The sequence below is a fragment of the Aquarana catesbeiana genome, linkage group LG01, assembly GCF_042186555.1.
Source record: "Aquarana catesbeiana isolate 2022-GZ linkage group LG01, ASM4218655v1, whole genome shotgun sequence".
Lineage (NCBI taxonomy): Eukaryota > Metazoa > Chordata > Amphibia > Anura > Ranidae > Aquarana > Aquarana catesbeiana.
Window position 1 is genome coordinate 917,187,958 of NC_133324.1, and position 15,697 is coordinate 917,203,654.

A 15,697-nucleotide genomic window follows, 5' to 3' on the forward strand; every position below is an offset into this window, starting at 1 on the left:
TTTGGGTAGGCTAAGCAGTATAAATGGTATAAATATACTGGCCAGTTGGAGTAAATAGAGAGTGAATCAACTCTCATAAAAGTGCCTGTGAAAACAAGCAAAGGCAACACAATAGTGGGGAGTAGAGAGAGATTGACCTGTATACTGCTGCAAATACAGAAACATCCTCCAAGAGTCCAGACCCAGTCCCAAATGTAAGATGAACCCATACAGGCCTGGACTGAATATATTGGGGTAGCTAATTACCTCCAATTATGTGTAGGTGTGCAAACTGCTTCCTGCTCAGATTAGGCCGGAAATCCATGAGAAATGCCCAGTCTGTGGCCCAGGAAGGGGGCCAGCTTGGGCCTGGGTGGGTCCCCCAGCACTATGACATGCAGCGACATGCCACACCTTGGCGGGATGATGTCACGCACCATCGTGCTGCCGACACATTGCCAGGAAACACCCACGGTCGGGACGCCGTGGGTGCAAGGTGGAGTACCTGCTCAGTGCGCACACATGGTAACCCCTGCTGCCTGCGATGCAGGGCTGCCTCACATGGGACAACCCTTACATTTCTGGCAGAGTGCATACCTGAATGACTAGAAGCAGGACCCCTAGTGGTCAGAAAAGTGTACTGTAGCTTCATTTGTTACAAAAGAAAAAAAGACGAAGGAAATCAAAAAAACATTAAACAACAGTATACCGATAAAGGTGTACACATAACAAATGTAAGTGATTACAATAATGGTAAGGGAAATAAAGGGGAAGGGGAAAAAGGAAAAGGGACAAAACAGAATGGAACAAAACTAAACCAATAAGGGAAAAGAGGAAAAATGTAAGTATGGGAAAGAGATGAGAGGGAGATGCATGGAGGCAGCACCACATGAAAGGAGAGGGGAATTGGACCTCTTGGGAGTCCACAGGGCAAATAGTATCATAGGGTCCCCAAGGGGACAGCAGAAAAAAAATATTTTATTTTTCCTTTTTCATTTTTACAGAAGAAGCTCACAACCCCCAGACATAAAACCTTGTAAGAAAGGCTTAAAGGTAAAGGCCTCCTTCAGACCAGGGGGTGAAGTAGCATTTAAATGATGGATCCCCCTTAGTTCTCTTTGTAAGAGGATTTTGTTGCTATCCCTAGGATTGGGGTGAATGGAATCCAGCACAAAAAAGAGGACCCTAGGGTTAAATCCTGCGTGTACTGAAGCCATATGACAGCCAACTGATACCTCCGGATTCTTTTTCCGTATACTGGTAATGTGTTTGTACATATGATTTGAGAATTGCCAATGTAAAAACATTTGCATTTGCATCTTATAAGATATACAACATATTTGGTGTGACAGTTGGCATAGATGCTTGGGGCGGAAAATCTCCCCATTGGGGAGTAAAATGCAGGTTCTGCTGTCTATGAAAGAGCAGTGAGAGCAGGAACTACATGGAAAAGTTCCATAGGTCCTGCAACTGTCTCCTCTATGTTGGCGGTATTCACTCTGCACAACTCGATCGCCTATAGAAGGGACTCGTCTGTAGGTGATAGCTGGTTGATTAGGGATAAAAGGTTTCAGTTTAGGGTCCATCAACAGAAGGTGCCATTATTTCTCGATAATCTGTCTGACCTTTAAATGTTGTGTAGAGTATGTAGTAATGAGTCTAGACATTATCTTTGGAACGTGTTTTTTTATTGAAATGTAGATCATGTCTAGATAATTTATTTGCCCGCTTGTACACCTTCCTAAAGGGGGTGTACGAGTACCCTCTCTCGTGTAGGCGTTTCCTAAGGCTGTAAGTTTCTTTCTTGAAATGTATGTCATCTGAACAATTGCGTTTAGCCCATAAATATTGGCTGTAGGGAATGGATGATATAAGTGGTTGGGGGTGGAAACTGGAGGCAAAGAGAATGGGGTTACCTGCTGTAGGTTTACAGTATAATTCACTGGAAATACCGCCTGAGCTGTCTTTATAAATTAATACATCCAGGAAGGTGATTTTAATTTTGCTACACAAAACCGTAAATTTCAGATTGTGGTCGTTATCATTGATGCATGTCAGAAATCCTGTCAGGGCTTCAACAGAGCCCTGCCATAAAACGAAGATGTCGTCAATGTATCAATGCCACCCCAGAACACAGTTAGTAGTGTGGGCCAAATTCTCGTCCATTAACAGATTATGCTCCAACTACCCCAGGTACAGGTTAGCATAGGTGGGGGCACAGCGGGTCTCCATAGCCACCCCCTGTACCTGGAGGTAATGGAAGCCATGGAACAAGAATACGTTATTTTGGAGAATGAGGTGCAACAATGCCAAAATAAATTAATTGAGGGATTGTTCATGCTGTCTCATTGGGATATAGTGCGGCGGATGGCTGCCAGGCCTCGGTCATGAGTTATCGAGCTGTAGAGGACCTCCACGTCTATGGCAACCAAAAAAGTGTTGCCATCAACATGGGTTTCCTCCAAAATCTGTAGTAAGTTTATAGTGTGCCTGCAGACACTCAGTATTGTACCGCTCTCTAGCCCTTCCCCCCACAAACTGCCTCCTGCTACAGTCAAATATTTCACATTTTGACTCATTAGTCCAGTGCACCTGCTGCCATTTTTCTGCACCCCATTGCCTATGTTTTCATGCATAGCTGAGTCTCTTAGCCTTGTTTCCATGTCGGAGGTACAGCTTTTTGGCCACAAATCTTCCATGAAGACCACTTCTGGCCAGACAGTATATGGGTGTACCTGGGTCCCACTGGTCTTTCCCAGTTCTGTGCTGATTGCACTACTGAACATTTCGAAAAGTCAAAAGAAAGTAAGCACGATATGTCTTTCAACTGCTGCATTACATTTCCTTGGCCGTCTACGGTTCTCAGCATTGCCTGTTTCTTTGTGCTTCTGCAAAAGAGCTTGAACAGCACATCCTAAAACCCCAGTCTGCTTTTAAATCTTTGCCTGGAACAGACCTTGCTGATGCAGTATACCTGCCTTGTGTCTTGTTGCTGTGCTCAGTCTTGCTATGGTGTATGTTCTGTCACATGAAACTGTCTTCTGCTTCTTCTACTCTCTCACCTTAGTAGCAGAGTTTGGATGCTTCTCACCCTCTTTTAGGTTTCCCACACAGCTGTTTCTGTTTCAGTTAATGACTGTGTTTCAGCGTACATATGAAATTTATGATCATTAACACCTGCTTGGCATAATTGATTAATCATACACCTGCCTCTAAACCTACAAAACCCCTGACTTTGTGCAAGTGTACAAAGTGTGCAAGTGTAAGAATTGATACTGGTTTGAAGCCAAAGGCTAGTCACACCAAATATTGATTTGATTTAGATTTAGACTAACTTTGCATTTTGTAGATTGATACAAATAAATAATTAAATTATATATTTTTGAAAGCATTCTTACTTTACAGCATTTCTTAACACCAGCCTAAAACTTTTGCACAGTACTGTAAGTTTCTATTGGGTACAGTATTGATGACTGAGTAATTGTCATTCAAAGTGTGACTGTGCTAAAAACTGAAAAATGCCCCAGACAGGAAGGGGGTGAAACATAACGGTCATCAAGTGATTAAAGAGATCCAACTAACAATTATTAAAAAAAACAGAAACCATCAATTAAAAATGTCATGTTCATCAAAAGCCCTGATTAACCGTCAATGATAAAAAAAAACCCAGATTAACTGTCAACAATAAAAAAATAACAATCAGTAAATAAGGCCATATTCTTTGAATCCCCTGATTTCACCTCTGGGACAGTTTTACAGTACTGGTGCCATTAATAATTCAGTTACTGGGCAGTGGACACAACCATTTTTGGCTTTTTTGTACAACAAATTTAGAAATACACAAATGAAACTTTCGGTAGCCAGCAGTCACACTGTGAAATGCGTTGACATGTTCCAGAATGCATAGCCCATAACATATTGCACAGCAAGATTTTTATAGTCTCCAGTAGGTCCATTCAGTGAGCTCGCTAGCAAGGCAATATGTTACAAAAGGCTTTGAAGACAAAAAATGCTATACAAATGCAGAGACAATAACAATAAAGTAAAAGAAAATACAAAATATTGTCTGAATCTCATTTCCCAATCTGGACCCAATTAGGTTTTAGAATAGAAGGAAAAGAACATTCTATATTTTAAATGACTAGATAAGTAATTCTAAAGTAAAAGCGCAGACTGACCTTAATGATAATCTGAATGGCATTATTGCTGAAGCATGCACGGAATCCTTAATCAAGTAATATTTATGGCTGAGACAATGGGAAAGGAAATGCATTTGATGAGAAGCCAGTGTACAGTCATAAAGCTATTCACATTCCTCAGTTAACAGATTCATACACAAGAAAGGGCTATAATGTGCAGCTGTCTGAATTGCAAATCCCAGTGCTAAGGAAAAGCTTTCCAAAAGTCTGAAATCAAATTTCTGGTCCAGAGTGTATGGTGCCATGGCATGTATGCTAAATATTTCTGGAGGAATGTTGACGTTCAGAAGAATATATGTTGACGTTCAGAAGAATACATATTCACAGATAAAAATTCCTAATGCTGAGAGAGATAGAAATAAAAAAAAATTATATTTAGTTATTTAATTAGCCTAATAAAAGGCTAATGATACAGATGGCAGTATTGATTATTATCTATTATGGTTATATAACGTCTCCAACTACTTTTTTACCACTTCCATCAGCTCATTCCCCACAATTACAACCTTTTGTACCACCTGCCGCACCCTATTAGATTGTAAGCTCTTCTGAGCAGGGCCCTCTTAATCCTCTATTGTATTATAACTGTATCATCACCCTTTTATATTGTAAAGCGATGCGTAAACTGTCGGCTCTATATAAATCCTATATAATAATAATAATAACACAAACCTTCTAATAAAATATTTAACATTCTGAATATTTCAACTTTAACCCCTTTACGCCTAAGGGTAAAACAAATCGAAATGCTTAAGCACAATTTTGTAACTTTGACATGTGTTAGTAAAACCGTACATATCATCACAGCTACTTTGTGTATCCGGGTGGATGATACCTTTTTTTTTTTTTTTTTTTTTTAGGACAGATTGGGCTTTTTGGTGATAAATGATAATGGATATCTCCAGATTTTTTTTTTAATCAAAGGAAAACTGGCCAAAAATAGTGAAAAATGAATAATTTTTTTGTAGAATTTAGCTGTATATCTCTTGGTACTACCATAATCTTCCACCAAAGAACCCTGTGATGATCCGTGGAGAGCAGGAGAACGGCTGCCGCCGAGAGCAGGGGAAGCTGCCGCCGCCGAGCAGGGAAAGTGATGGGGTAAGTGCGACCGACCGACCAAGAGGGGGGGAGTGGAATACTGTTTGCCAACCCCCCCAAAAAAAAATTCTATTGGCCGACACTGGCTTCAAGTGCACAGCAAGTTAACAAGACTTACAATTCAACACTGCCACATATTTGTGGCAAGTTATCCTTGCTATCTGGATATTTTTCTATAGTATGTATTTGCCTCAATCCTAATGTGATTTATTTCTGCTGCCTTGTTCCTCTGCTATCTGCATGTCTGACAGGTTGCGTTGACTCCAAGTAATCAAGGGGGGTTTGGGGAAGAGACCTCCAGCACATAGCCTATGATTGACAACCTAAGCTGTTCATGCTTCCCTATGAGATTGTGTAGAGGTGTGTCCATTCTCTCCGTTTAGGTCTCATATTACACTCAGCTATCCTGTCCGAGCTGTGCAGGGTGTAACATCAGATCCCTTCTTCCCGACACTTGAAGCTCACAAAAGCTATGTTATTTTCAGCCCTTTAACCGCTTCAGCCCCGGAAGATTTTACCCCCTACCTGACCAGAGCGTTTTTTGTGATTCGGCACTGCGTCACTTTAACTGACAATTGCGCAGTCGTGCGACGTGGCTCCCAAACAAAATTGACGTCCTTTTTTTCCCACAAATAGAGCTTTCTTTTGGTGGTATTTGATCGCCTCTGCGATTTTTATTTTTTGCGCTATAAACAAAATAAGAGCGACAATTTTGAAAAAAACGCATTATTTTTTACATATTGCTATAATAAATATCCCCCAAAAATATATAAAAATTTTTTTTTTTTCCTCAGTTTAGGCCGATTGTATTCTTCTACATATTTTTGTAAAAAAAAAATCGCAATAAGCGTTTATTAATTGGTTTGCACAAACGTTATAGCGTTTACTAAATAGGGAATAGTTTTATGGCATTTTTATTAATAATTTTTTTTTATCAGTAATGGCGGCAATCAGCGATTTTTATTGTGACTGCGACATTATGGCGGACATGTCGGACTTTTTTGGGACCATTGTCATTTATACAGCGATCAGTGTGATTAAAAATGCACTGATTACTGTGTAAATGACATTGGCAGTGAAGGGGTTAACCACTAGGGGGCGGGGAGGGGTTAAGTATGTCCTAGGGGAGTGATTACTAACTGTAGGGGGATGGGCTCTGTGTGTGACATCACTGATCTCTGCTCCGATGACAGTGAGCAGAGATCGAGTGACACTTGTCACTAGGCAGAACGGGGAAATGCTGTTTACAACGGCATCTCCCCGTTCGTCTTCTCCATGAGGCGATCGCGGGTATCCCCGCGGCGATAGAGTCCGCGGGACCCGTGACCCGACTCACGGAGCTCCCGGCCAGTGCACGCACGCAATGGCACAGCGGGGAATTCAAATGGACGTACAGGTACGCCCATTTGCCCAGCCGTGCCATTCTGCCGACGTACATCGGCGTGCGCCGGTCGGGAACCGGTTAAACACCCATAGAGAAGAGTTGGCCGCAGATATACAGGTACAACTTATGTAGGAGGATTTTGTATCACCTGAAACTAGTAACTTCACTGGACATATGTGAGGGATTACAACCACTTTAAGGATCTTTCCCCCAACCTGGACTCACAGCAAGAGGTTGTAAAGGCAGAAGGTTTTTTTATCTTAATGCATTGGTCCCGTGGCTGTCAATCAAAGTCAGTCAGCCAATCAGGGAAGAGAGGGGGCGGGCTGGGTTGAGGCTCCGTGTCTGAATAGTCACAGGGAGCTGTGACTCAGCTCTGGTGCCCCCCATAGGAAGCTGCTGACTGTGGGGGCACTCGATAGGAGGGAGGGGCCAGGAGCAGCAAAGAGGGACCTGAGAAGAGGAGGATTCGGGCTGCTCTGTGCAAAACAAACTGCACAGAGGATGTAAGTATAACATGTTTGTTATTAAAAAAAAAAAGAAAAAAAGAAAAACAAGCCTTTACAATCACTGTAGGGATCTGTCACCTGCCTTGGACTCACAGTGCCAAGGTTCTGTCCCTTGCCCTTTATTCTCAGTGTTAAGACTCTGTCCCCCACCCTGGACTCACAGTGTCAGTGTTCTGTACTTCTCCTCATTACACATGAAGCTGTTGTGTGGTCACTCCACAAAAAACACTGGTCCCTGGCTTCCCTTCTGTCCTGCCATTTGCAGGACGGGCTGGACAATGTAATTGTGCACCCCCTAGTAGGGTTGCCATTTTTTCTTCAACCCAGACCGAACACTTTGGTTTACTAGGGTTTGTAAAAGACCTGGGACACCTTTGGGTACACCATGGGAAGTAGTAATGCGGCGCAGCAAACAGTGGGTGTGGCCAAACTGCGGTAACAGATGTTAACAGATCGTGTGTGACTATCTCAGTTACTAGGGGAGCCACAGTCTGGTCTGAATAATGTGTCTGGGTTTCAGGAAGACTAAAATAGACATATGACTCAAAACTCGGACTGTCCAGGTGAATTCAGGTCAGGTGGCGACCCTAGGTGTCATCCCCCTAGTCATAATACAGAGGTCAGTGTCACCCCCTTCTTTATAATACAGAGGTCATTGCCCCCCCTTCATAATACAGGAGTCAGTGTCATCCCCTCTCTTGTAATAAAGGGGTCAATGTCACCCCCTTTGTAATACAAGGGCTCCCCATAAAGACGCCCATTAGATCAGTTGGACTGGAGGTATTTGTCTCTGGGTTTCAGGTGGACTGAAACCCAGACGCATTTTGTCAAAACCCAAACTGCCCGGGTCAAAACCGGACAGGTGGCAACCCTACCCCCTAGCCACTTTCAGCTCAGCTAGAGTAGCTAGAGTAGGGGAGTGCACTGAGCATGCTTGCAGTTTTGAAGGGCCCAGAATGGCAGCTAATAAGCTGAGCTGCAGCAGGGGAGAGTGCAATGGGCATGCCTGCAGTTTGATGGCCCCAGAGTGGCTGCTAGAGGTCACACAACTGAAATGTCCAGCCCATCCTGCAAACAGCAGGATGAAGGGGTATCAAGGGGTCAGTGGTTTTTGTGGAGAAACCCCTCCAACATCTGCATGTGTAGTGGAAGGACATGCACCATTTAACAACTTCCTGTGGCCAAGGGGGTGGTTTTAAGATCCCGACTGGATGTCATATGTCCTGTCAGAAAGCACCACTTGTGTGGCCGCTCAGCGGCGTAATCTGTCACCGACCATGTCTATGGGAAACAGCCCATCATTCACCAGAGTACCGTCTCACTGCAGGTACCATGTGACCGTCGTGACAAATCACAGCAGGTCACATGACAGTTGTGCACAATGGATGGCTTACCTTTAATGCTATCTATTGTGTACAACTGTGTTGCTAGCTGTGATTGGTCAATTTGATCACATGGTACAGACAGGGCCAATCACAGCCCATCTGTACCATGTCATTAGCTTTGACCAATCACAGATAATCACAACAATACAAACTGCAGTTTAATTCAGTAAAATGCTTGCTTATAGCAATTTAATTCACTGTTATAAGCAAAAAAATAATGCGTAAAAAAAAGAAAAAAAAATCCTGATCACTTCCCCAGAGTAGTACAAAGTTTCTTTGGTAACATTATATTGCTCTGGTCATAGTAGGGTTTATTTATTAATGCTAGAGAGTGCAAAATTAGTCACATTTCTGCATAGAAACCAACCACCTTCTAACCTCAGCTTGTTCAATTAAGCTTTGGCAATAAAACCTGGAAGCTGATTGGTTTCTATTCAGAACTGTGACTGACTTTGCTTTTGTAAATAAACCCCAGTGTGTTAAAAAAAAAAAATTGTAAAAAAAAGGAAAAAATTATTTCCAAAAAATTATCACAAAAAAGTTACAACTTCAAAAAACCCGCCAATGCCTCTTACTAAATACCTTGGACTGTCTACATTTCAAAAAATGGGTTATTTGGGGGGTATTTGTACTGTCCTGGCATTTTCGGGCCTCAAGAAATGAGATTAATACATTTTCAGATATATATCATAGTTTGTGAACTCTAACTTTCCTACAGACTAAATAACCTTCCCCTATTTTGGGTTATTTTCACCAAAGAAAACTTCTTGGCGAAGAACTCTCTGAGGATCTAAAAAAAAGAATTATTGCTCTACATAAAGATGGCCTAGGCTATAAGAAGATTGACAAGACCCTGAAACTGAGCTACAGCACGGTGGCCAAGGCCATACAGCGGTTTAACAGGACAGGTTCCACTCAGAATACATTTTGGGCTAAATATATGAAGAACGATTATTTATTTGCGAGTTTTTTTAGCAGAAACAACGAAAAACGTGTTTTTCTTTTTTTCAAAATATTCAGTTTTTTTTGTTTACTCAGCAAAAAAATAAATACCCAGTGGTTATAAAATACCACTAAAAGAAAGCTCTATTTGTGTGAACAAAATTATGTAAAAAATGTATTTTGTTTAAAGGGTGACAGCGCCGAAAGCTGAAAACTGGCCTGGGCAGGAAGGGGGTAAAAGTGCCTGGTATTGAAGTGGTTAAACACAGGAGGAGTGCCATTATGTACTATTCAGGAGATATGGCATTGCATAAAGAGGATGTTTGGAAAATCTTGCTGTAGGTGAGATTACACTTTAAATAAACATACATGCTTAGGGCAGGGTGGCTACATTCAATTATTTCCATCACTTTGAAAAGGAGAAGGCCATATCACATCAGTGAATGTGTTTGGAAACCGTGTTTAATAGTCTTCTGCCCTTCTGATTGTATTTCTTGTTTAGAGGGGAAGGAAACAGAAAATAGATCAGAGAGAATCTAAATCTTTACTTTCCCTTAGGCGTCCACAGGTTCTTTCACATCACAAAGAATATGGAAAAACATGCAACTCGGCTTATTGGAACTGACTGTACCTGTAATAAGGCATAGTAAATGGGCATCCCATAACATGTGAGTGACATGGGACCAGAAATAAATGCTGAGTTGGTAAGTTCAGAAACTAAAGCCGCGTACACACGAGCGGAATGTCCAACAGAAAAAGTCAGACAGAAGCTTTTCATCGTCTATTCCGATCATGTATATGCCTCATCGGACTTTTTTTTTTCGAAAATGATGATGGGCCTAGAAATAGAACATGTTCTAAATATTTCCGATGGAACCAATTCCTATCGGGAAAACCGCTCGTCTGGATGCTGTTCCGACGGACCAAAAATGACGCATGCTCTGAAGCAAGTACGAGACGGAAGGTATTGGCTACTGGCTATTGAACTTCCTTTTTCTAGTCCCGTCGTACGTGCTGTAGGTCACCGCGTTCTGGACGGTCGGACTTTGGTCGGACTTTGGTTTGACTGTGTGTAGGCAAGACCGCTTGAATGGAATTCTGTCGGAGAAACCTTCGGAGTTTATTCCGATGGCAAAACCGGTCGTGTGTACGTGGCATAACAAGACAGAGTTAAATCCTCCACAACGCAATTTTGATAAAGCTACTTTAAAATATAATATGTGAAAGCAAAATCATATGCAGGTTTTCGAACTACTTTCCCACATTGTCATGTACTGTATGTTAAAAAGTCCTGCTTTATTTAATTGATGAATTATTATTAAAATGTACACTGTATTGTCAAAAGTATTGGGACACCTGCCTTTACACGCACATAAACTTTAATGGCATCCCAGTCTCAGTCCGTAGGGTTCAATATTGAGTTGGCCCACCCTTTGCAGATATAACAGCTTCAACTCTTCTGGGAAGGCTGTCCTCAAGGTTTAAGACTGTGTCTATGGGAATTTTTTCTCTAATTCGCTCTAATGCATCCCAAAGGTGTTCTATGGGGTTGAGGTCAGGTTGCAGGTCAGTCAAGTTCCTCCACCCCAAACTTGTTCATCCATGTTTCTATGGACCTTGCTTAGTACACTGGTCCAAATAATTTGGTGGAGGGGGGATTATGGTGTGGGGTTGTTTTTCAAGGGTTGGGGTTGGCTCCTTAGTTCCAGTGAAGGGAACTCTTAAGGCGTCAGCATACCAAGACATTTTGGACAATTTTATGCTCCCAGCTTTGTGGGAAAAGTTTGGGGATGGCCCCTTCCTGTTCCAACATGACTGCACACCAATGCACAAAGAAAGCCCCATAAAGACATGGATGAGTGAGTTTGGGGTGGAGAAACATGACTGCCCTGCACAGAGTCCTGACCTCAACCCAATAGAACACCTTTTGGGATGAATTAGAGTGGAGACTGCGAGCCAGGCCTTCTTATCCAACATCAGTGCCTGACCTCATCAATGCGCTTCTGGAAGAATGGTCAAACATTGCCATAGACACCCTCCTAAACCTTGTGGACAGCCTTCCCAGAAGAGTTAAAGCTATTATAGCTGCAAAGGGTGGGCAAACTCATTTTTGAACCCTACAGACTAAGACTAGGATGCCATTAAAGTTCATGTGCATGTAAAGGCAGGCGTCCCAATACTTTTTACGATATAGTGTATCTAAGCCCTATCATTGGGTGACAGCTGATCATGAGGAAAGGGGTCGGGATTGGCCCCTTACTCCAATCTGTGATCAGCCGAGTCTCATAGACTTGCTGATCCCAGAGCGCGCAGCTCACAACCTGCAGGGGGCACGCAGGCCGATCGAGCACGGTATAACGTCTATGGATGCCCTCCCGGCAAAGTAGGTCCACGCCAGGGGCGGAACTACCACCATAGCGACCCATGCGGTTGCTGTGGGGCCCGCAGCCGAGTGGGGCCCAGTGAGGATGAGAGCACCACCGACACAGTCTCCCAGCCAGGGGAAGAGAGAGGAGAGGAAGAGGCGAGCTGTCCGTATCAGCAGAGAGCTGAATTGCCCCATGTAATAGCTTTCATTAGAACTTCCAGTGTTTCCGGGGCTCACGTCACATAGCTCCACCTCTTGGCCCGGCGCCTTTGATAGACAGAACGCCAATCCAATGCGGGATGTGTGATGTCATCAAAGGCGACAGGCCAAGAGGTGGGGCTATGTGACGATGAGCCCCGGGAAGACGGGAAATTCAAATGAAAGCTATTACAGCGGGCAACCCGCTCTCTGCTGATCCGGGTGGCTTGCCTCTTCCTCTGCACAGGTGAGGCTGTATGGGGCACAGGCAGACCAGGCTGTATTGGGCACAGGCAACGCTGCAATGGGCACAGGTCATGCTGCATTGGGCACAGGTCACGCTGTATGGGGCACAGGTCACGCTGTATGGGGCACAGGTCACGCTACATTGGGCACAGGTCACGCTGTATTGGGCACAGGTCATGCTGCATTGGTACACAGGTCACGCTGTATTGGGCACAGGTCACAGTGTATGGGGCACAGGTCAGGCCATATGGGGCACAGGTCATGCTGCATTGGGCACAGGCCATGCTGCATTGGGCACAGGTCACGCTGTATGGGGCACAGGTCAGGCCATATGGGGCACAGGTCATGCTGCATTGGGAACAGGTCACACTGCATTGGGCACAGGTCACGCTGCATTGGGCACAGGTCATGCTGTATGGGGCACAGGCCACACTACACTGGGCACAGGTCACGCTGCATTGGGCACAGGTCACGCTGCATTGTGCACAAGTCACGCTATATGTGGCACAGGTCACACTGCATTGACACTAGGGCAGATGTGAGGGGGAGGCTGTTTGCAGGGGGGCCCCTGCTATTTCTAGTTATGCCCCTGGTCCACGCTGTAGCCGTCTTTTGGCTATAGCATGGAAGGGAAGAGGTTAAGGTAAACAACCTGGATGTACCAACCGATGAGTCAACAGCTGAAAAAAAAAAAAATGCCGGCACTAAAAAAAAAAAAATCATTAAAAAAAACGAAAAAACACGTGGGGTCTTCCTCTGCACAGGTGAGGCTGTATGGGGCACAGGCAGACCAGGCTGTATTGGGCACAGGCAACGCTGCAATGGGCACAGGTCATGCTGCATTGGGCACAGGTCACGCTGCATGGGGCACAGGTCACGCTGTATGGGGCACAGGTCACGCTACATTGGGCACAGGTCACGCTGTATTGGGCACAGGTCATGCTGCATTGGTACACAGGTCACGCTGTATTGGGCACAGGTCACGGTGTATGGGGCACAGGCCATGCTGCATTGGGCACAGGTCACGCTGTATGGGGCACAGGTCAGGCCATATGGGGCACAGGTCATGCTGCATTGGGAACAGGTCACACTGCATTGGGCACAGGTCACGCTGCATTGGGCACAGGTCATGCTGTATGGGGCACAGGTCACGCTGCACTGGGCACAGGTCACGCTGCATTGGGCACAGGTCACGCTGTATATATATATAGGAGTCCCGGGGGGCCGAGTCTCTCATGCAACATCGCTGGATCTAGATGAACCTCATGTAAGTATTAGAGGGGCTGAGGGGGCCTGCTGCACACAGAAGGTTTTTTTATCTTAATGTATTAAGATACATTTTTTTCTGCCTTTAGAACTTTAAGTTGAACCCCAGGCCTATTTTTTATATATATATACACACACACAGTATCTTACAAAAGTGAGTACACCCCTCACATTTTTGTAAATATTTTATTCTATCTTTTCATGTGACAACACTGAAGAAATGACACTTTGCTACAATGTAAAGTAGTGAGTGTACAGCTTGTATAACAGTGTAAATTTGCTGTCCCCTCAAAATAACTCAACACACAGCCATTAATGTCTAAACCGCTGGCAACAAAAGTGAGTACACCCCTAAGTGAAAATGTCCAAATTGGGCCCAATTAACCATTTTTCTTCCCCACTGTCATGTGACCCATTAGTGTTACAAGGTCTCAGGTGGGAATGGGGAGCAGGTGTGTTAAATTTGGTGTTATCGCTCTCACTACTCTCATACTGATCACTGGAAGTTCAACATGGCACCTCATGGCAAAGAACTCTCTGAGGATCTAAAAAAACAATTGTTGCTCTACAAAAAGATGGCCTAGGCTATAAGATGATTGCCAAGACCCTGAAACTGAGCTGCAGCACAGTGGTCAAGACCATACAGCGGTTTAACAGGACAGGTTTAATTTAGAACAGGCCTCGCCATGGTCAGCAAAAAAAAAGTTGAGAGCACGTGCTCAGCGTCAGATCCAGAGGTTGTCTTTGGGAAATAGACATATGAGTGCTGCCCAGCATTGCTGCAGAGGTTGAAGGGGTGGGGGGTCAGCCTGTCAGTGCTCAGACCATATGCCGCACGCTGCATCAAATTGGTCTGCTGTCATCCCAGAAGGAAGCCTCTTCTAAAGATGATGCACAAGAAAGCCCACAAACAGTTTGCTGAAGACAAGCAGACTAAGGACATGGATTACTGGAACCATGTCCTGTGGTCTGATGAGACCAAGATAAACTTATTTTGTTCAGATGGTGTCAAGCGTGTGCGTCAGAAACCAGGTGAGGAGTACAAAGACAAGTGTGTCTTGCCTACAGTCAAGTATGGTGGTGGGAGTGTCATGGTCTGAGGCTGCATGAGTGCTGCCAGCACTGGGGAGCTACAGTTTATTGAGGGAACCATGAATGCCAACATGTACTGTGACATACTGAAGCAGAGCATGATCCCCTCCCTTTGGAGACTGGGCCGCAGGGCAGTATTCCATCATGATATTGACCCCAAACACACCTCCAAGATGACCACTGCCTTGCTAAAGAAGCTGAGGGTAAAGGTGATGACTGGCCAAGCATGTTTCCAGACCTAAACCCTATTGAGCATTTGTGGGGCATCCTCAAATGGAAGGTGGAGGAGCACAAGGTCTCTAACATCCACCAGCTCAGTGATGTTGTCATGGAACAGTGGAAGAGGACTCCAGTGGCAACCTGTGAAGCTCTGGTGAACTCCATGCCCAAGAGGGTTAAGGCAGTGCTTGAAAATAATGGTGGCCACACAAAATATTGACACTTTGGGCCAAATTTGGACATTTTCACTTAGGGGTGTACTATCTTTTGTTGCCAGTGGTTTAGACATTAACCACTTCAATACTAGGCACATTCCCCCCTTCCTGCCCAGGACAATTTTCAGCTTTCAGCGCTGTCGCACTTTGAAAGACAATTGCTCAGTCATGCAATACTGTACCCAAACTAAATTTTTGTAATTTTCTTCCCACAAATAGGGCTTTCTTTTGGTGGTTTTTTGATCACCACTGGGGTTTTTATTTTTTGCTAAACAAACTAATAAAGACTGAAATTTTCTGTTAAAAAAATGTTGTTTTCTCCTTCACCGACGGGCACTGATGAGGCGGCACCTATGAGCACTGATGAGTTGGCAGTGATAAGGTGGCACTGATGAAGAGGCACTGATATGTAGACTTGATGGGCACTGATAGGTAGCACTGATATGCAGCACTGATGGGCACCCATAGGCGGCACTGATATGCAGCACTGATGGGCACTGATAGGTGGCACTGATGGGCGCTGACAGGCGGAACTGATGGGCATTGACAGGCAGAACTGATGGGCACTGATAGGCAGCACTGATTGGTACTGAC